Source organism: Schistocerca gregaria, chromosome 9, assembly GCF_023897955.1.
Source record: "Schistocerca gregaria isolate iqSchGreg1 chromosome 9, iqSchGreg1.2, whole genome shotgun sequence".
Lineage (NCBI taxonomy): Eukaryota > Metazoa > Arthropoda > Insecta > Orthoptera > Acrididae > Schistocerca > Schistocerca gregaria.
In genome coordinates, this window is record NC_064928.1 from 4,545,019 (window position 1) to 4,568,204 (window position 23,186).

Below are 23,186 nucleotides of genomic sequence, written 5' to 3' on the forward strand. Positions count from 1 at the left end.
TAGACAGTTTAAGACATAACTCCCATGGAGAAAAGTCCGCATGGTGTTTTTTGTGTTCAATGCCGATGCAATTTTTGTGTTTCATCAACACTCTGAAGGTCCACAGATTTCAGAATGACTCCAGATGTGCTTCGGAAACTACTACTGTTCTTCCAGGGAACGATCAAAGCGTAGACAGTTTAAGACATTACTCCCATGGAGAAAAGTCCGCATGGTGCTTATTGTGTTCAATGCCGATGCAATTTTTGTGTTTCATCAACACTCTGGAGGTCCACAGATTACAGAATGCCTCCAGATGTGCTTCGGAAACTACTACTAGTCTTCCAGTGTACGATCAAAGCGTAGACAGTTTAAGACATTACTCCCATGGAGAAAAGTCCGCATGGTGCTTATTGTGGTCAATGCGGATTCAATTTCTGTGTTTCATGAACACTCTGAAGGTCCGCAGATTACAGAATGCCTCCAGATGTGCTTCGGAAACTACTACTAGTCTTCCAGGGAACGATCAAAGCGTAGACAGTTTAAGACATTACTCCCATGGAGAAAAGTCCGCATGGTGCTTATTGTGGTCAATGCCGATACAATTTTTGAGTTTCATCAACACTCTGGAGGTCCACAGATTACAGAATGCCTCCAGATGTGCTTCGGAAACTACTACTAGTCTTCCAGTGTACGATCAAAGCGTAGACAGTTTAAGACATTACTCCCATGGAGAAAAGTCCGCATGGTGCTTATTGTGTTCAATGCCGATACAATTTTTGTGTTTCATCAACACTCTGGAGGTCCACAGATTACAGAATGCCTCCAGATGTTCTTCGGAAGCTACTACTAGTCTTCCAGTGTACGATCAAAGCGTAGACAGTTTAAGACATTACACCCATGGAGGAAAGTCCGCATGGTGCTTATTTTGTTCAATGCCGATGGAATTTTTGTGTTTCATCAACACTCTGAAGGTCCACAGATTTCAGAAGGCATCCAGATATGCTTCGGAAACTACTACTAGACTTCCAGGGAACAATCAAAGCGTAGTCAGTTTAAGACATTACTCCCATGGAGAAAAGTCCGCATGGTGCTTATTGTGGTCAATGGAGATGCAATTTTCGTGTTTCATCAACACTCTGATGGTTTACAGATTTCAGAATGCATGCAGATGTACTTCGAAAACTTCTACTAGTCTTCCAGGGAACGATCAAAACGTAGACAGTTTAAGACATTACTCTCATGGAGAAAAGTCCGCATGGTGATTATTGTGTTCAATGCCGATTCAATTTCTGCGTTTCATCAACACTCTGAAGGTCCACAGATTACAGAATGCCTCCAGATGTGCTTCGGAAACTACCACTAGTGTTCCAGTGTACGATCAAAGCGTAGACAGTTTAAGACATTACTCCCATGGAGAAAAGTCCGCATGGTGATTATTGTGTTCAATGCCGATGCAATTTTTGTGTTTCATCAACACTCTGAAGGTCCACAGATTACAGAATGCATCCAGATGTTCTTCGGAAGCTACTACTAGTCTTCCAGGGAACGATCAAAGCGTAGACAGTTTAAGACATTACTCTCATGGGGAAAAGTCCGCATGGTTCTTATTGTGTTCAATGCCGATGCAATTTCTGTGTTTCATCAACACTCTGAAGATCCACAGATTACAGAATGCATCCAGATGTGCTTCGGAAACTACTACTAGTCTTCCAGGGAACGTTGAAAGCGTAGACAGTTTAAGACATTACTCTCATGGAGGAAAGTCCGCATGGTGCTTATTGTGGTCGATGCCGATTCTATTTCTGTGTTTCATCAACACTCTGAAGGTCCGCAGATTACAGAATTCCTCCAGATATGCTTCGGAAACTACTACTAGTCTTCCAGTGTACGGTCAAAGCGTAGACAATTTAAGACATTACTCCCATGGAGTAAAGTCCGCATGGTGTTTTTTGTGTTCAATGCCGATGCAATTTTTGTGTTTCATCAACACTCTGAAGGTCCACAGATTACAGAATGCCCCCAGATGTGCTTCGGAAACTACTACTAGTCTTCCAGGGAACGTTTAAAGCGTAGACAGTTTAAGACTTTACTCTCATGGAGAAAAGTCCGCATGGTGCTTATTGTGGTCAATGCCGATTCAATTTCTGTGTTTCATCAACACTCTGAAGGTCCGCAGATTACAGAATGCCTCCAGATGTGCTTCGGAAACTACTACTAGTCTTCCAGGGAACGATCAAAGCGTAGACAGTTTAAGACATTACTCCCATGGAGAAAAGTCCGCATGGTGCTTATTGTGGTCAATGCAGATGCAATTTTCGTGTTTCATCAACACTCTGATGGTCCACAGATTACAGAATGCATCCAGATGTACTTCGGAAACTTCTACTAGTCTTCCAGGGAACGATCGAAACGTAGACAGTTTAAGTTATTACCTTCATGGAGAATAGTCCGCATGCTGATTATTGTGTTCAATGCCGATTCAATTTCTGCGTTTCATCAACACTCTGAAGGTCCACAGGTTACAGAATGCCTCCAGATGTGCTTCGGAAACTACCACTAGTCTTACAGTGAACGGTCAAAGCGTAGACGGTTTAAGACATTACTCCCATGGAGAAAAGTCCGCATGGTGCTTATTGTGTTCAATGCCGATACAATTTTTGTGTTTCATCAACACTCTGGAGGTCCACAGATTACAGAATGCCTCCAGATGTGCTTCGGAAACTACTACTAGTCTTCCAGTGTACGATCAAAGCGTAGACAGTTTAAGACATAACTCCCATGGAGAAAAGTCCGCATGGTCATTATTGTGTTCAATGCCGATGCAATTTTTGTGTTTCATCAACACTCTGAAGGTCAACAGATTTCAGAATGACTCCAGATGTGCTTCGGAAACTACTACTATTCTTCCAGGGAACGATCAAAGCGTAGACAGTTTAAGACATTACTCCCATGGAGAAAAGTCCGCATGGTGCTTATTGTGATCAATGACGATGCAATTTCTGTGTTTCATCAACACTCTGAAGGTCCACAGATTACACAATGCATCTAGATGTGCTTCAGAAACTACTACTAGTCTTCCGGTGTACGATCAAAGCGTAGACAGTTTAAGACATTACTCCCATGTAGAAAAGTTCGCATGGTGCTTATTGTGTTCAATGCCGATGCAATTTTTGTGTTTCATCAACACTCTGAAGGTCCACAGGTTACAGAATGCTTCCAGATGTGCTTCGGAAACTACTACTAATCTTTCAGTGAACGATCAAAGCGTAGACAGTTTAAGACATTACTCCCATGGACAAAACTCCGTGTGATGTTTATCGTGTTCAATGCCGATGCAATTTTTGTGTTTCATCAACACTCTGGAGGTCCACAGATTACAGAATGCCTCCAGATGTGCTTCGGAAACTACTACTAGTCTTCCAGTGTACGATCAAAGCGTAGACAGTTTAAGACATTACTCCCATGGAGAGAAGCCCGCATGGTCATTATTGTGTTCAATGCCGATGCAATTTTTGTGTTTCATCAACACTCTGAAGGTCCACAGATTACAGAATGCATCCAGATGTGCTTCGGAAACTACTACTAGTCATCCAGATAACGTTTAAAGCGTAGACAGTTTAAGACATTACTCTCATGGAGAAAAGTCCGCATGGAGCTTATTGTGTTCGATGCCGATTCAATTTCTGTGTTTCATCAACACTCTGAAGTTCCGCAGAATACAGAATGCTTCCAGATGTGCTTCGGAAACTACTACTAATCTTTCAGTGTACGATCAAAGCGTAGACAGTTTAAGACGTTACTCCCATAGAGAAAGTTCTGCATGGTGCTTATTGTGTTAAATGCCGATGCAATTTTTGTGTTTCATCTACACTCTGAAGGTCCACAGATTACAGAATGCATCCAGATGTGCTTCGGAAACTACTACTAGTCTTCCAGTGTACGATCAAAGAGTAGACAGTTTACGACATTACACCCATGGAGGAAAGTCCGCATAGTACTTATTTTGTTCAATGCCGATGTAATTTTTGTGTTTCATCAACACTCTGAAGGTCCACAGATTTCAGAAAGCATCCAGATATGCTTCGGAAACTACTACTAGACTTCCAGGGAACAATCAAAGCGTAGACAGTTTAAGACATTACTCTCATGGAGAAAAGTCCGCATGGTGCTTATTGTGGTCAATGGAGATGCAATTTTCGTGTTTCATCAACACTCTGATGGTTTACAGATTACAGAATGCATCCGGAAGTACTTCGAAAACTTCTACTAGTCTTCCAGGGAACGATCAATACGTAGACAGTTTAAGACATTACTCTCATGGAGAAAAGTCCGCATGGTGATTATTGTGTTCAATGCCGATTCAATTTCTGCGTTTCATCAACACTCTGAAGGTCCACAGATTACAGAATGCCTCCAGATGTGCTTCGGAAACTACCACTAGTCTTCCAGTGTACGATCAAAGCGTAGACAGTTTAAGACATTACTCCCATGGAGAAAAGTCCGCATGGTGATTATTGTGTTCAATGCCGATGCAATTTTTGTGTTTCATCAACACTCTGAAGGTCCACAGATTACAGAATGCATCCAGATGTGCTTCGGAAGCTACTACTAGTCTTCCAGGGAACGATCAAAGCGTAGACAGTTTAAGACATTACTCTCATGGGGAAAAGTCAGCATGGTGCATATTGCGCTCAATGCCGATGCAATTTCTGTGTTTCATCAACACTCTGAAGATCCACAGATTACAGAATGCATCCAGATGTGCTTCGGAAACTACTACTAGTCTTCCAGGGAACGTTTAAAGCGTAGACAGTTTAAGTTATTACTCTCATGGAGAATAGTCCGCATGCTGATTATTGTGTTCAATGCCGATTCAATTTCTGCGTTTCATCAACACTCTGAAGGTCCACAGGTTACAGAATGCCTCCAGATGTGCTTCGGAAACTACCACTAGTCTTACAGTGAACGATCAAAGCGTAGACAGTTTAAGACATTGCTCCCATGGAGAAAAGTCCGCATGGTGCTTATTGTGTTCAATGCCGATACAATTTTTGTGTTTCATCAACACTCTGGAGGTCCACAGATTACAGAATGCCTCCAGATGTGCTTCGGAAACTACTACTAGTCTTCCAGTGTACGATCAAAGCGTAGACAGTTTAAGACATTACTCCCATGGAGAAAAGCCCGCATGGTCATTATTGTGTTCAATGCCGATGCAATTTTTGTGTTTCATCAACACTCTGAAGGTCCACAGATTACAGAATGCATCCAGATGTGCTTCGGAAACTACTACTAGTCATCCAGGGAACGTTTAAAGCGTAGACAGTTTAAGACATTACTCTCATGGAGAAAAGTCCGCATGGAGCTTATTGTGTTCGATGCCGATGCAATTTTTGTGTTTCATCAACACTCTGAAGGTCCACAGGTTACAGAATGCTTCCAGATGTGCTTCGGAAACTACTACTAATCTTTCAGTGAACGATCAAAGCGTAGACAGTTTAAGACATTACTCCCATGGAGAAAAGTCCGCATGGTGCTTATTGTGTTCAATGCCGATGCAATTTTTGTGTTTCATCAACACTCTGAAGGTCCACAGGTTACAGAATGCTTCCAGATGTGCTTCGGAAACTAATACTAATCTTTCAGTGAACGATCAAAGCGTAGACAGTTTAAGACATTACTCCCATGGAGAAAAGTCCGCATGGTGCTTATTGTGTTCAATGCCGATGCAATTTTTGTGTTTCATCAACACTCTGGAGGTCCACAGATTACAGAATGCCTCCAGATGTGCTTCGGAAACTACTACTAGTCTTCCAGTGTACGATCAAAGCGTAGACAGTTTAAGACATAACTCCCATAGAGAAAAGTCCGCATGGTGTTTTTTGTGTTCAATGCCGATGCAATTTTTGTGTTTCATCAACACTCCGAAGGTCCACAGATTACACAATGCATCCAGATGTGCTTCAGAAACTACTGCTAGTCTTCCGGTGTACGATCAAAGCGTAGACAGTTTAAGACATTACTCCCATGTAGAAAAGTTCGCATGGTGCCTATTGTGTTCAATGCCGATGCAATTTTTGTGTTTCATCAACACTCTGAAAGTCCACAGGTTACAGAATGCTTCCAGATGTGCTTCGGAAACTACTACTAATCTTTCAGTGAACGATCAAAGCGTAGACAGTTTAAGACATTACTCGCATGGAGAAAAGTCCGCATGGTGCTTATTGTGTTCAATGCCGATGCAATTTTTGTGTTTCATCAACACTCTGGAGGTCCACAGATTACAGAATGCCTCCAGATGTGCTTCGGAAACTACTACTAGTCTTCCAGGGAACGTTTAAAGCGTAGACAGTTTAAGACATTACTCTCATGGAGAAAAGTCCGCATGGAGCTTATTGTGTTCGATGCCGATTCAATTTCTGTGTTTCATCAACACTCTGAAGTTCCGCAGAATACAGAATGCTTCCAGATGTGCTTCGGAAACTACTACTAATCTTTCAGTGTACGATCAAAGCGTAGACAGTTTAAGACGTTACTCCCATAGAGAAAGTTCTGCATGGTGCTTATTGTGTTAAATGCCGATGCAATTTTTGTGTTTCATCTACACTCTGAAGGTCCACAGATTACAGAATGCATCCAGATGTGCTTCGGAAACTACTACTTGTCTTCCAGTGTACGATCAAAGCGTAGACAGTTTAAGACATTACTCCCATGGAGAAAAGCCCGCATGGTCATTAATGTGTTCAATGCCGATTCTATTTCTGTGTTTCATCAACACTCTGAAGGTCTACAGATTTCAGAAGGCATCCAGATATGCTTCGGAAACTACTACTAGACTTCCAGGGAACAATCAAATCGTAGACAGTTTAAGACATTACTCCCATGGAGAAAAGTCCGCATGGTGCTTATTGTGGTCAATGGAGATGCAATTTTCGTGTTTCATCAACACTCTGATGGTTAACAGATTACAGAATGCATCCACATGTACTTCGAAAACTTCTACTAGTCTTCCAGGGAACGATCAATACGTAGACAGTTTAAGACACTACTCTCATGGAGAAAAGTCCGCATGGTGATTATTGTGTTCAATGCCGATTCAATTTCTGCGTTTCATCAATACTCTGAAGGTCCACAGATTACAGAATGCCTCCAGATGTGCTTCGGAAACTACCACTAGTCTTCCAGTGTACGATCAAAGCGTAGACAGTTTAAGACATTACTCCCATGGAGAAAAGTCCGCATGGTGATTATTGTGTTCAATGCCGATGCAATTTTTGTGTTTCATCAACACTCTGAAGGTCCACAGATTTCAGAATGCATCCAGATGTGCTTCGGAAGCTACTACTAGTCTTCCAGGGAACGATCAAAGCGTAGACAGTTTAAGACATTACTCTCATGGGGAAAAGTCCGCATGGTGCATATTGCGCTCTATGCCGATGCAATTTCTGTGTTTCATCAACACTCTGAAGATCCACAGATTACAGAATGCATCCAGATGTGCTTCGGAAACTACTACTAGTCTTCCAGGGAACGTTTAAAGCGTAGACAGTTTAAGACATTACTCTCTTTTCGGAAAGTCCGCATGGTGCTTATTGTGGTCGATGCCGATTCTATTTCTGTGTTTCATCAACACTCTGAATGTCCGCAGATTACAGAATGCCTCCAGATATGCTTCGGAAACTACTACTAGTCTTCCAGTGTACGATCAAAGCGTAGACAATTTAAGACATTACTCCCATGGAGAAAAGTCGGCATGGTGCTTATTGTGTTCAATGCCGATGCAATTTTTGTGTTTCATCAACACTCTGGAGGTCCACAGATTACAGAATGCCTCCAGATGTGCTTCGGAAACTACTACTAGTCTTCCAGTGTACGATCAAAGCGTAGACAGTTTAAGACATTACTCCCATGGAGAAAAGCACGCATGGTCATTATTGTGTTCAATGCCGATGCAATTTTTGTGTTTCATCAACACTCTGAAGGTCCACAGATTACAGAATGCATCCAGATGTGCTTCGGAAACTACTACTAGTCATCCAGGGAACGTTTAAAGCGTAGACAGTTTAAGACATTACTCTCATGGAGAAAAGTCCGCATGGAGCTTATTGTGTTCGATGCCGATTCAATTTCTGTGTTTCATCAACACTCTGAAGTTCCGCAGATTACAGAATGCTTCCAGATGTGCTTCGGAAACTACTACTAGTCTTCCAGTGTACGATCAAAGCGTAGACAATTTAAGACATAACTCCCATGGAGAAAAGTCCGCATGGTGTTTTTTGTGTTCAATGCCGATGCAATTTTTGTGTTTCATCAACACTCTGAAGGTCCACAGATTTCAGAATGACTCCAGATGTGCTTCGGAAACTACTACTATTCTTCCAGGGACCGATCAAACCGTAGACAGTTTAAGACATTACTCCCATGGAGAAAAGTCCGCATGGTGCTTATTGTGATCAATGACGATGCAATTTCTGTGTTTCATCAACACTCTGAAGGTCTACAGATTACACAATGCCTCCAGATGTGCTTCAGAAACTACTACTAGTCTTCCGGTGTACGATCAAAGCGTAGACAGTTTAAGACATTACTCCCATGGAGAAAAGTTCGAATGGTGCTTATTGTGTTCAATGCCGATGCAATTTTTGTGTTTCATCAACACTCAGAAGGTCCACAGGTTACAGAATGCTTCCAGATGTGCTTCGGAAACTACTACTAATCTTTCAGTGTACGATCAAAGCGTAGACATTTTAAGACATTACTCCCATGGAGGAAAGTCCGCATGGTGCTTATTTTGTTCAATGCCGATGTAATTTTTGTGTTTCATCAACACTCTGAAGTCCACAGATTTCAGAAAGCATCCAGATATGCTTCGGAAACTACTACTAGACTTCCAGGGAACGATCAAAGCGTAGACAGTTTAAGACATTACTCCCATGGAGAAAAGTCCGCATGGTGCTTATTGTGGTCAACGGAGATGCAATTTTCGTGTTTCATCAACACTCTGATGGTTTACAGATTACAGAATGCATCCAGATGTACTTCGAAAACTTCTACTAGTCTTCCAGTGAACGATCAAAACGTAGACAGTTTAAGACATTACTCTCATGGAGAAAAGTCCGCATGGTGATTATTGTGTTCAATGCCGATTCAATTTCTGCGTTTCATCAACACTCTGAAGGTCCACAGATTACAGAATGCCTCCAGATGTGCTTCGGAAACTACCACTAGTCTTCCAGTGTACGATCAAAGCGTAGACAGTTTAAGACATTACTCCCATGGAGAAAAGTCCGCATGGTGCTTATTGTGTTCAATGCCGATGCAATTTTTGTGTTTCATCAACACTCTGAAGGTCCACAGGTTACAGAATGCTTCCAGATGTGCTTCGGAAACTACTACTAATCTTTCAGTGAACGATCAAAGCGTAGACAGTTTAAGACATTACTCCCCTGGAGAAAAGTCCGCATGGTTCTTATTGTGTTCAATGCCGATGCAATTTTTGTGTTTCATCAACACTCTGGAGGTCCACAGATTACAGAATGCCTCCAGATGTGCTTCGGAAACTACTACTAGTCTTCCAGTGTACGATCAAAGCGTAGACAGTTTAACATTACTCCCATGGAGAAAAGCCCGCATGGTCATTATTGTGTTCAATGCCGATGCAATTTTTGTGTTTCGTCAACACTCTGAAGGTCCACAGATTACAGAATGCATCCAGATGTGCTTCGGAATCTACTACTAGTCATCCAGGGAACGTTTAAAGCGTAGACAGTTTAAGACATTACTCTCATGGAGAAAAGTCCGCATGGAGCTTATTGTGTTCGATGCCGATTCAATTTCTGTGTTTCATCAACACTCTGAAGTTCCGCAGATTACAGAATGCTTCCAGATGTGCTTCAGAAACTACTACTAATCTTTCAGTGTACGATCAAAGTGTAGACAGTTTAAGACGTTACTCCCATAGAGAAAGTTCTGCATGGTGCTTATTGTGTTAAATGCCGATGCAATTTTTGTGTTCCATCTACACTCTAAAGGTCCACAGATTACAGAAAGCATCCAGATATGCTTCGGAAACTACTACTAGACTTCCAGGGAACATTCAAAGCGAAGACAGTTTAAGACATTACTCCCATGGAGAAAAGTCCGCATGGTGCTTATTGTGGTCAATGGAGATGCAATTTTCGTGTTTCATCAACACTCTGATGGTTTACAGATTACAGAATGCATCCAGATGTACTTCGAAAACTTGTACTAGTCCTCCAGGGAACGATCAATACGTAGACAGTTTAAGACATTACTCTCATGGAGAAAAGTCCGCATGGTGATTATTGTGTTCAATGCCGATTCAATTTCTGCGTTTCATCAACACTCTGAAGGTCCACAGATTACAGAATGCCTCCAGATGTGCTTCGGAAACTACCACTAGTCTTCCAGTGTACGATCAAAGCGTAGACAGTTTAAGACATTACTCCCATGGAGAAAAGTCCGCATGGTGATTATTGTGTTCAATGCCAATGCAATTTCTGTGTTTCATCAACACTCTGAAGATCCACAGATTACAGAATGCATCCAGATGTGCTTCGGAAACTACCACTAGTCTTCCAGTGTACGATCAAAGCGTAGACAGTTTAAGACATTACTCCCATGGAGAAAAGTCCGCATGGTGCATATTGTGTTCAATGCCAATGCAATTTCTGTGTTTCATCAACACTCTGAAGATCCACAGATTACAGAATGCATCCAGATGTGCTTCGGAAACAACTACTAGTCTTCCAGGGAACGTTTAAAGCGTAGACAGTTTAAGACATTACTCTCATGGATGAAAGTACGCATGGTGCTTATTGTGGTCAATGCCGATTCTATTTCTGTGTTTCATCAACACTCTGAAGGTCCGCAGATTACAGAATGCCTCCAGATATGAATCGGAAACTACTACTAGTCTTCCAGTGTACGATCAAAGCGTAGACAGTTTAAGACATTACTCCCATGGAGAAAAGTCCGCATGGTGTTTTTTGTGTTCAATGCCGATGCAATTTTTGTGTTTCATCAACACTCTGAAGGTCCACAGATTACAGAATGCCTCCAGATGTGCTTCGGAAAATACTACTAGTCTTCCAGGGAACGTTTAAAGCGTAGACAGTTTAAGACATTACTCTCATGGAGAAAAGTCCGCATGGTGCTTATTGTGGTCAATGCCGATTCAATTTCTGTGTTTCATGAACACTCTGAAGGCCCGCAGATTACAGAATGCCTCCAGATGTGCTTCGGAAACGACTACTAGTCTTCCAGGGAACGATCAAAGCGTAGATAGTTTAAGACATTACTCCCATGGAGAAAAGTCCGCATTGTGCATATTGTGGTCAATGCAGATGCAATTTTCATGTTTCATCAACACTCTGATGGTCCACAGATTACAGAATGCATCCAGATGTACTTCGGAAACTTCTACTAGTCTTCCAGGGAACGATCAAAACGTAGACAGTTTAAGTTATTACTCTCATGGAGAAAAGTCGGCATGCTGATTATTGTGTTCAATGCCGATTCAATTTCTGCGTTTCATCAACACTCTGAAGGTCCACAGGTTACAGAATGCCTCCAGATGTGCTTCGGAAACTACCACTAGTCTTACAGTGAACGATCAAAGCGTAGACAGTTTAAGACATTACTCCCATGGAGAAAAGTCCGCATGGTGCTTATTGTGTTCAATGCCGATGCAATTTTTGTGTTTCATCAACACTCTGGAGGTCCACAGATTACAGAATGCCTCCAGATGTGCTTCGGAAACTACTACTAGTCTTCCAGTGTTCGATCAAAGCGTAGACAGTTTAAGACATTACTCCCATGGAGAAAAGCCCGCATGGTCATTATTGTGTTCAATGCCGATGCAATTTTTGTGTTTCATCAACACTCTGAAGGTCCACAGATTACAGAATGCATCCAGATGTGCTTCGGAAACTACTACTAGTCATCCAGGGAACGTTTAAAGCGTCGACAGTTTAAGACATTACTCTCATGGAGAAAAGTCCGCATGGAGCTTATTGTGTTCGATGCCGATTCAATTTCTGTGTTTCATCAACACTCTGAAGTTCCGCAGATTACAGAATGCTTCCAGACGTGCTTCGGAAACTACTACTAGTCTTCCAGTGTACGATCAGAGCGTAGACAGTTTAAGACATAACTCCCATGGAGAAAAGTCCGCAGGGTGTTTTTTGTGTTCAATGCCGATGCAATTTTTGTGTTTCATCAACACTCTGTAGGTCCACAGATTTCAGAATGACTCCAGATGTGCTTCGGAAACTACTACTATTCTTCCAGGGAACGATCAAACCCTAGACAGTTTAAGACATTACTCCCATGGAGAAAAGTCCGCATGGTGCTTATTGTGGTCAATGAAGATGCAATTTTCGTGTTTCATCAACACTCTGATGGTTTACAGATCACAGAATGCATCCAGATGTACTTCGAAAACTTCTACTAGTCTTCCAGTGAACGATCAAAACATAGACAGTTTAAGACATTACTCTCATGGAGAAAAGTCCGCATGGTGATTATTGTGTTCAATTCCGATTCAATTTCTGCGTTTCATCAACACTCTGAAGGTCCACAGATTACAGAATGCCTCCAGATGTGCTTCGGAAACTACCACTAGTCTTCCAGTGTACGATCAAAGCGTAGACAGTTTAAGACATTACTCCCATGGAGAAAAGTCCGCATGGTGCTTATTGTGATCAATGACGATGCAATTTCTGTGTTTCATCAACACTCTGAAGGTCCACAGATTACACAATGCATCCAGATGTGCTTCAGAAACTACTACTAGTCTTCCGGTGTACGATCAAAACGTAGACAGTTTAAGACATTACTCCCATGGAGAAAAGTTCGCATGGTGCTTATTGTGTTCAATGCCGATGCAATTTTTGTGTTTCATCAACACTCAGAAGGTCCACAGGTTACAGAATGCTTCCAGATGTGCTTCGGAAACTACTACTAATCTTTCAGTGTACGATCAAAGCGTAGACAGTTTAAGACATTACTCCCATAGAGAAAGTTTTGCATGGTGCTTATTGTGTTAAATGCCGATGCAATTTTTGTGTTTCATCTACACTCTGAAGGTCCACAGATTACAGAATGCATCCAGATGTGCTTCGGAAACTACTACTAGTCTTCCAGTGTACGATCAAAAGTAGACAGTTTAAGACATTACTCCCATGGAGGAAAGTCCGCATGGTGCTTATTTTGTTCAATGCCGATGTAATTCTTGTGTTTCATCAACACTCTGAAGGTCCACAGATTACAGAATGCATCCAGATGTGCTTCGGAAACTACTACTAGTCATCCAGGGAACGTTTAAAGCGTAGACAGTTTAAGACATTACTCTCATGGAGAAAAGTCCGCATGGAGCTTATTGTGTTCGATGCCGATTCAGTTTCTGTGTTTCATCAACACTCTGAAGTTCCGCAGATTACAGAATGCCTCCAGATGTGCTTCGGAAACTGCTACTAGTCTTCCAGTGTACGATCAGAGCGTAGACAGTTTAAGACATAACTCCCATGGAGAAAAGTCCGCATGGTGTTTTTTGTGTTCAATGCCGATGCAATTTTTGTGTTTCATCAACACTCTGAAGGTCCACAGATTTCAGAATGACTCCAGATGTGCTTCGGAAACTACTACTATTCTTCCAGGGAACGATCAAAGCGTAGACAGTTTAAGACATTACTCCCATGGAGAAAAGTCCGCATGGTGTTTTTTGTGTTCAATGCCGATGCAATTTTTGTGTTTCATCAACACTCTGAAGGTCCACAGATTACAGAATGCATCCAGATGTGCTTCGGAAACTACTACTAGTCATCCAGGGAACGTTTAAAGCGTAGACAGTTTAAGACATTACTCTCATGGAGAAAAGTCCGCATGGAGCTTATTGTGTTCGATGCCGATTCAATTTCTGTGTTTCATCAACACTCTGCACTCTGAAGTTCCGCAGAATACAGAATGCTTCCAGATGTGCTTCGGAAACTACTACTAATCTTTCAGTGTACGATCAAAGCGTAGACAGTTTAAGACGTTACTCCCATAGAGAAAGTTCTGCATGGTGCTTATTGTGTTAAATGCCGATGCAATTTTTGTGTTTCATCTACAATCTGAAGGTCCACAGATTACAGAATGCATCCAGATGTGCTTCGGAAACTACTACTAGTCTTCCAGTGTACGATCAAAGAGTAGACAGTTTAAGACATTACACCCATGGAGGAAAGTCCGCATAGTACTTATTTTGTTCAATGCCGATGTAATTTTTGTGTTTCATCAACACTCTGAAGGTCCACAGATTTCAGAAAGCATCCAGATATGCTTCGGAAACTACTACTAGACTTCCAGGGAACAATTAAGGCGTAGACAGTTTAAGACATTACTCCCATGGAGAAAAGTCCGCATGGTGCGTATTGTGGTCAATGGAGATGCAATTTTCGTGTTTCATCAACACTCTGATGGTTTACAGATTACAGAATGCATCCAGATGTACTTCGAAAACTTCTACTAGTCTTCCAGGGAACGATCAATACGTAGACAGTTTAAGACATTACTCTCATGGAGAAAAGTCCGCATGGTGATTATTGTGTTCAATGCCGATTCAATTTCTGCGTTTCATCAACACTCTGAAGGTCCACAGATTACAGAATGCCTCCAGATGTGCTTCGGAAACTACCACTAGTCTTCCAGTGTACGATCAAAGCGTAGACAGTTTAAGACATTACTCCCACGGAGAAAAGTCCGCATGGTGATTATTGTGTTCAATGCCGATGCAATTTTTGTGTTTCATCAACACTCTGAAGGTCCACAGATTTCAGAATGCATCCAGATGTGCTTCGGAAGCTACTACTAGTCTTCCAGGGAACGATCAAAGCGTAGACAGTTTAATACATTACTCTCATGGCGGAAAGTCCGCATGGTGCTTATTGTGGTCGATGCCGATTCTATTTCTGTGTTTCATCAACACTCTGAATGTCCGCAGATTACAGAATGCCTCCAGATATGCTTCGGAAACTACTACTAGTCTTCCAGTGTACGATCAAAGCGTAGACAATTTAAGACATTACTCCCATGGAGAAAAGTCCGCATGGTGTTTTTTGTGTTCAATGCCGATGCAATTTTTGTGTTTCATCAACACTCAGAGGGTCCACAGATTACAGAATGCCTCCAGATGTGCTTCGGAAACTACTACTAGTCTTCCAGGGAACGTTTAAAGCGTAGACAGTTTAAGACATTACTCTCATGGAGAAAAGTCCGCATGGTGCTTATTGTGGTCAATGCGAATTCAATTTCTGTGTTTCATGAACACACTGAAGGCCCGCAGATTACAGAATGCCTCCAGATGTGCTTCGGAAACTACTATTAGTCTTCCAGGGAACGATCAAAGCGTAGACAGTTTAAGACATTACTCCCATGGAAAAAAGTCCGCATGGTGCTTATTGTGGTCAATGCAGATGCTATTTTCGTGTTTCATCAACACTCTGATGGTCCACAAATTACAGAATGCATCCAGATGTACTTCGGAAACTTCTACTAGTTTTCCAGGGAACGATCAAAACGTAGACAGTTTAAGTTATTACTCTCATGGAGAAAAGTCGGCATGCTGATTATTGTGTTCAATGCCGATTCAATTTCTGCGTTTCATCAACACTCTGAAGGTCCACAGGTTACAGAATGCCTCCAGATGTGCTTCGGAAACTACCACTAGTCTTACAGTGAACGATCAAAGCGTAGACAGTTTAAGACATTACTCCCATGGAGAAAAGTCCGCATGGTGCTTATTGTGTTCAATGCCGATGCAATTTTTGTGTTTCATCAACACTCTGGAGGTCCACAGATTACAGAATGCCTCCAGATGTGCTTCGGAAACTACTACTAGTCTTCCAGTGTACGATCAAAGCGTAGACAGTTTAAGACATTACTCTCATGGAGAAAAGTCCGCATGGAGCTTATTGTGTTCGATGCCGATTCAATTTCTGTGTTTCATCAACACTCTGCACTCTGAAGTTCCGCAGAATACAGAATGCTTCCAGATGTGCTTCGGAAACTACTACTAATCTTTCAGTGTACGATCAAAGCGTAGACAGTTTAAGACGTTACTCCCATAGAGAAAGTTCTGCATGGTGCTTATTGTGTTAAATGCCGATGCAATTTTTGTGTTTCATCTACACTCTGAAGGTCCACAGATTACAGAATGCATCCAGATGTGCTTCGGAAACTACTACTAGTCTTCCAGTGTACGATCAAAGAGTAGACAGTTTAAGACATTACACCCATGGAGGAAAGTCCGCATAGTACTTATTTTGTACAATGCCGATGTAATTTTTGTGTTTCATCAACACTCTGAAGGTCCACAGATTTCAGAAAGCATCCAGATATGCTTCGGAAACTACTACTAGACTTCCAGGGAACAATCAAGGCGTAGACAGTTTAAGACATTACTCCCATGGAGAAAAGTCCGCATGGTGCGTATTGTGGTCAATGGAGATGCAATTTTCGTGTTTCATCAACACTCTGATGGTTTACAGATTACAGAATGCATCCAGATGTACTTCGAAAACTTCTACTAGTCTTCCAGGGAACGATCAATACGTAGACAGTTTAAGACATTACTCTCATGGAGAAAAGTCCGCATGGTGATTATTGTGTTCAATGCCGATTCAATTTCTGCGTTTCATCAACACTCTGAAGGTCCACAGATTACAGAATGCCTCCAGATGTGCTTCGGAAACTACCACTAGTCTTCCAGTGTACGATCAAAGCGTAGACAGTTTAAGACATTACTCCCACGGAGAAAAGTCCGCATGGTGATTATTGTGTTCAATGCCGATGCAATTTTTGTGTTTCATCAACACTCTGAAGGTCCACAGATTTCAGAATGCATCCAGATGTGCTTCGGAAGCTACTACTAGTCTTCCAGGGAACGATCAAAGCGTAGACAGTTTAAGACATTACTCTCATGGGGAAAAGTCCGCATGGTGCATATTGCGCTCAATGCCGATGCAATTTCTGTGTTTCATCAACACTCTGAAGATCCACAGATTACAGAATGCATCCAGATGTGCTTCGGAAACTACTACTAGTCTTCCAGGGAACGTTTAAAGCGTAGACAGTTTAAGACATTACTCTCATGGCGGAAAGTCCGCATGGTGCTTATTGTGGTCGATGCCGATTCTATTTCTGTGTTTCATCAACACTCTGAATGTCCGCAGATTACAGAATGCCTCCAGATATGCTTCGGAAACTACTACTAGTCTTCCAGTGTACGATCAAAGCGTAGACAATTTAAGACATTACTCCCATGGAGAAAAGTCTGCATGGTGTTTTTTGTGTTCAATGCCGATGCAATTTTTGTGTTTCATCATCACTCTGAGGGTCCACAGATTACAGAATGCCTCCAGATGTGCTTCGGAAACTACTACTAGTCTTCCAGGGAACGTTTAAAGCGTAGACAGTTTAAGACATTACTCTCATGGAGAAAAGTCCGCATGGTGCTTATTGTGGTCAATGCGAATTCAATTTCTGTGTTTCATGAACACACTGAAGGCCCGCAGATTACAGAATGCCTCCAGATGTGCTTCGGAAACTACTATTAGTCTTCCAGGGAACGATCAAAGCGTAGACAGTTTAAGACATTACTCCCATGGAGAAAAGTCCGCATGGTGCTTATTGTGGTCAATGCAGATGCAATTTTCGTGTTTCATCAACACTCTGATGGTCCACAAATTACAGAATGCATCCAGATGTACTTCGGAAACTTCTACTAGTTTTCCAGGGAACGATCAAAACGTAGACAGTTTAAGTTATTACTCTCATGGAGAAAAGTCGGCATGCTGATTATTGTGTTCAATGCCGATTCAATTTCTGCGTTTCATCAACACTCTGAAGGTCCACAGGTTACAGAATGCCTCCAGATGTGCTTCGGAAACTACCACTTGTCTTACAGTGAACGATCAAAGCGTAGACAGTTTAAGACATTACTCCCATGGAGAAAAGTCCGCATGGTGCTTATTGTGTTCAATGCCGATGCAATTTTTGTGTTTCATCAACACTCTGGAGGTCCACAGATTAGAGAATGCCTCCAGATGTGCTTCGGAAACTACTACTAGCCTTCCAGTGTACGATCAAAGCGTAGACAGTTTAAGACATTACTCTCATGGAGAAAAGTCCGCATGGAGCTTATTGTGTTCGATGCCGATTCAATATCTGTGTTTCATCAACACTCTGCACTCTGAAGTTCCGCAGAATACAGAATGCTTCCAGATGTGCTTCGGAAACTACTACTAATCTTTCAGTGTACGATCAAAGCGTAGACAGTTTAAGACGTTACTCCCATAGAGAAAGTTCTGCATGGTTCTTATTGTGTTAAATGCCGATGCAATTTTTGTGTTTCATCTACACTCTGAAGGTCCACAGATTACAGAATGCATCCAGATGTGCTTCGGAAACTACTACTAGTCTTCCAGTGTACGATCAAAGAGTAGACAGTTTAAGACATTACACCCATGGAGGAAAGTCCGCATAGTACTTATTTTGTTCAATGCCGATGTAATTTTTGTGTTTCATCAACACTCTGAAGGTCCACAGATTTCAGAAAGCATCCAGATATGCTTCGGAAACTACTACTAGACTTCCAGGAAACAATCAAGGCGTAGACAGTTTAAGACATTACTCCCATGGAGAAAAGTCCGCATGGTGTGTATTGTGGTCAATGGAGATGCAATTTTCGTGTTTCATCAACACTCTGATGGTTTACAGATTACAGAATGCATCCAGATGTACTTCGAAAACTTCTACTAGTCTTCCAGGGAACGATCAATACGTAGACAGTTTAAGACATTACTCTCATGGAGAAAAGTCCGCATGGTGATTATTGTGTTCAATGCCGATTCAATTTCTGCGTTTCATCAACACTCTGAAGGTCCACAGATTACAGAATGCCTCCAGATGTGCTTCGGAAACTACCACTAGTCTTCCAGTGTACGATCAAAGCGTAGACAGTTTAAGACATTACTCCCACGGAGAAAAGTCCGCATGGTGATTATTGTGTTCAATGCCGATGCAATTTTTGTGTTTCATCAACACTCTGAAGGTCCACAGATTTCAGAATGCATCCAGATGTGCTTCGGAAGCTACTACTAGTCTTCCAGGGAACGATCAAAGCGTAGACAGTTTAAGACATTACTCTCATGGGGAAAAGTCCGCATGGTGCATATTGCGCTCAATGCCGATGCAATTTCTGTGTTTCATCAACACTCTGAAGATCCACAGATTACAGAATGCATCCAGATGTGCTTCGGAAACTACTACTAGTCTTCCAGGGAACGTTTAAAGCGTAGACAGTTTAAGACATTACTCTCATGGCGGAAAGTCCGCATGGTGCTTATTGTGGTCGATGCCGATTCTATTTCTGTGTTTCATCAACACTCTGAATGTCCGCAGATTACAGAATGCCTCCAGATATGCTTCGGAAACTACTACTAGTCTTCCAGTGTACGATCAAAGCGTAGACAATTTAAGACATTACTCCCATGGAGAAAAGTCCGCATGGTGTTTTTTGTGTTCAATGCCGATGCAATTATTGTGTTTCATCAACACTCTGAGGGTCCACAGATTACAGAATGCCTCCAGATGTGCTTCGGAAACTACTACTAGTCTTCCATGGAACGTTTAAAGCGTAGACAGTTTAAGACATTACTCTCATGGAGAAAAGTCCGCATGGTGCTTATTGTGGTCAATGCGAATTCAATTTCTGTGTTTCATGAACACACTGAAGGTCCACAGGTTACAGAATGCCTCCAGATGTGCTTCGGAAACTACCACTAGTCTTACAGTGAACGATCAAAGCGTAGACAGTTTAAGACATTACTCCCATGGTGAAAAGTCGGCATGGTGCTTATTGTGTTCAATGCCGATGCAATTTTTGTGTTTCATCAACACTCTGGAGGTGCACAGATTACAGAATGCCTCCAGATGTGCTTCGGAAACTACTACTAGTCTTCCAGTGTACGATCAAAGCGTAGACAGTTTAAGACATTACTCCCATGGAGAAAAGCACGCATGGTCATTATTGTGTTCAATGCCGATGCAATTTTTGTGTTTCATCAACACTCTGAAGGTCCACAGATTACAGAATGCATCCAGATGTGCTTCGGAAACTACTACTAGTCATCCAGGGAACGTTTAAAGCGTAGACAGTTTAAGACATTACTCTCATGGAGAAAAGTCCGCATGGAGCTTATTGTGTTCGATGCCGATTCAATTTCTGTGTTTCATCAACACTCTGAAGTTCCGCAGATTACAGAATGCTTCCAGATGTGCTTCGGAAACTACTACTAGTCTTCCAGTGTACGATCAAAGCGTAGACAGTTTAAGACATAACTCCCATGGAGAAAAGTCCGCATGGTGTTTTTTGTGTTCAATGCCGATGCAATTTTTATGTTTCATCAACACTCTGAAGGTCCACAGATTTCAGAATGACTCCAGATGTGCTTCGGAAACTACTACTATTCTTCCAGGGAACGATCAAACCGTAGACAATTTAAGACATTACTCCCATGGAGAAAAGTCCGCATGGTGCTTATTGTGATCAATGACGATGCAATTTCTGTGTTTCATCAACACTCTGAAGGTCCACAGATTACACAATGCATCCAGATGTGCTTCAGAAACTGCTACTAGTCTTCCGGTGTACGATCAAAGCGTAGACAGTTTAAGACATTACTCCCATGGAGAAAAGTTCGCATGGTGCTTATTGTGTTCAATGCCGATGCAATTTTTGTGTTTCATCAACACTCTGAAGTCCACAGATTTCAGAAAGCATCCAGATATGCTTCGGAAACTACTACTAGACTTCCAGGGAACGATCAAAGCGTAGACAGTTTAAGACATTACTCCCATGGAGAAAAGTCCACATGGTGCTTATTGTGGTCAACGGAGATGCAATTTTCGTGTTTCATCAACACTCTGATGGTTTACAGATTACAGAATGCATCCAGATGTACTTCGAAAACTTCTACTAGTCTTCCAGTGAACGATCAAAACGCAAACAGTTTAAGACATTACTCTCATGGAGAAAAGTCCGCATGGTGATTATTGTGTTCAATGCCGATTCAATTTCTGCGTTTCATCAACACTCTGAAGGTCCACAGATTACAGAATGCCTCCAGATGTGCTTCGGAAACTACCACTAGTCTTCCAGTGTACGATCAAAGCGTAGACAGTTTAAGACATTACTCCCATGGAGAAAAGTCCGCATGGTGCTTATTGTGTTCAATGCCGATGCAATTTTTGTGTTTCATCAACACTCTGAAGGTCCAGAGGTTACAGAATGCTTCCAGATGTGCTTCGGAAACTACTACTAATCTTTCAGTGAACGATCAAAGCGTAGACAGTTTAAGACATTACTCCCATGGAGAAAAGTCCGCATGGTTCTTATTGTGTTCAATGCCGATGCAATTTTTGTGTTTCATCAACACTCTGGAGGTCCACAGATTACAGAATGCCTCCAGATGTGCTTCGGAAACTACTACTAGTCTTCCAGTGTACGATCAAAGCGTAGACAGTTTAAGACATTACTCCCATGGAGAAAAGCCCGCATGGTCATTATTGTGTTCAATGCCGATGCAATTTTTGTGTTTCATCAACACTCTGAAGGTCCACAGATTACAGAATGCATCCAGATGTGCTTCGGAATCTACTACTAGTCATCCAGGGAACGTTTAAAGCGTAGACAGTTTAAGACATTACTCTGATGGAGAAAAGTCCGCATGGAGCTTATTGTGTTCGATGCCGATTCAATTTCTGTGTTTCATCAACACTCTGAAGTTCCGCAGATTACAGAATGCTTCCAGATGTGCTTCAGAAACTACTACTAAACTTTCAGTGTACGATCAAAGTGTAGACAGTTTAAGACGTTACTCCCATAGAGAAAGTTCTGCATGGTGCTTATTGTGTTAAATGCCGATGCAATTTTTGTGTTCCATCTACACTCTGAAGGTCCACAGATTACAGAATGCATCCAGATGTGCTTCGGAAACTACTACTAGTCTTCCAGTGTGCGATCAAAGAGTAGACAGTTTAAGACATTACACCCATGGAGGAAAGTCCGCATGGTGCTTATTTTGTTCAATGCCGATGTAATTTTTGTGTTTCATCAACACGCTGAAGGTCCACAGATTTCAGAAAGCATCCAGATATGCTTCGGAAACTACTACTAGACTTCCAGGGAACAATCAAAGCGTAGACAGTTTAAGACATTACTCCCATGGAGAAAAGTCCGCATGGTGCTTATTGTGGTCATTGGAGATGCAATTTTCGTGTTTCATCAACACTCTGATGGTTTACAGATTACAGAATGCATCCAGATGTACTTCGAAAACTTCTACTAGTCCTCCAGGGAACGATCAATACGTAGATAGTTTAAGACATTACTCTCATGGAGAAAAGTCCGCATGGTGATTATTGTGTTCAATGCCGATGCAATTTTTGTGTTTCATCAACACTCTGAAGGTCCACAGATTACAGAATGCATCCAGATGTGCTTCGGAAGCTACTACTAGTCTTCCAGTGTACGATCAAAGCGTAGACAGTTTAATACATTACTCCCATGGAGAAAAGTCCGCATGGTGTTTTTTGTGTTCAATGCCGATGCAATTTTTGTGTTTCATCAACACTCTGAAGGTCCACAGATTACAGAATGCCTCCAGATGTGCTTCGGAAACTACTACTAGTCTTCCAGGGAACGTTTAAAGCGTAGACAATTTAAGACATTACTCTCATGGAGAAAAGTCCGCATGGTGCTTATTGTGGTCAATGCCGATTCAATTTCTGTGTTTCATGAACACTCTGAAGGCCCGCAGATTACAGAATGCCTCCAGATGTGCTTCGGAAACGACTACTAGTCTTCCAGGGAACGATCAAAGCGTAGACAGTTTAAGACATTACTTCCCATGGAGAAAAGTACGCATGGTGCTTATTGTGGTCAATGCAGATGCAATTTTCGTGTTTCATCAACACTCTGATGGTCCACAGATTACAGAATGCATCCAGATGTACTTCGGAAACTTCTACTAGTCTTCCAGGGAACGATCAAAACGTAGACAGTTTAAGTTATTACACTCATGGAGAAAAGTCCGCATGCTGATTATTGTGTTCAATGCCGATTCAATTTCTGCGTTTCA